This window comes from Octopus bimaculoides, chromosome 7 (genome assembly GCF_001194135.2).
Source record: "Octopus bimaculoides isolate UCB-OBI-ISO-001 chromosome 7, ASM119413v2, whole genome shotgun sequence".
Classification (NCBI taxonomy): Eukaryota; Metazoa; Mollusca; class Cephalopoda; order Octopoda; family Octopodidae; genus Octopus; species Octopus bimaculoides.
In genome coordinates, this window is record NC_068987.1 from 96399353 (window position 1) to 96399737 (window position 385).

The window sequence follows — 385 nt, forward strand, 5'->3', positions numbered from 1 at the left end:
ACTGATCCTCCTGTATTTTCTTATACCCAAAGCCAGGAACTTTTCACACACCCACTTTGCATACATACATACATACATACATACATACACACACACACACACACACACATACACACATGAGTGTGTGTGTATCTGTGTTTGTTTACGTTTACACTTTGAAATTTCTGAGCTACAAACAGTGACATTGTTGTCATTTCTACTGTCAACAGATCATCCACTGGCTTTGCACCTTTGAAGATGTATTAAGAGATTCCTTACTTGAAAACAGATAAACATTAGTGACAAGTGCATATGGGTGTAAAACAATGCCTCAATAATAATATATGTCACACTCATGCTAGCATGGAAAAACAGATATAAAAAAAAATGAATAATATATATCCAC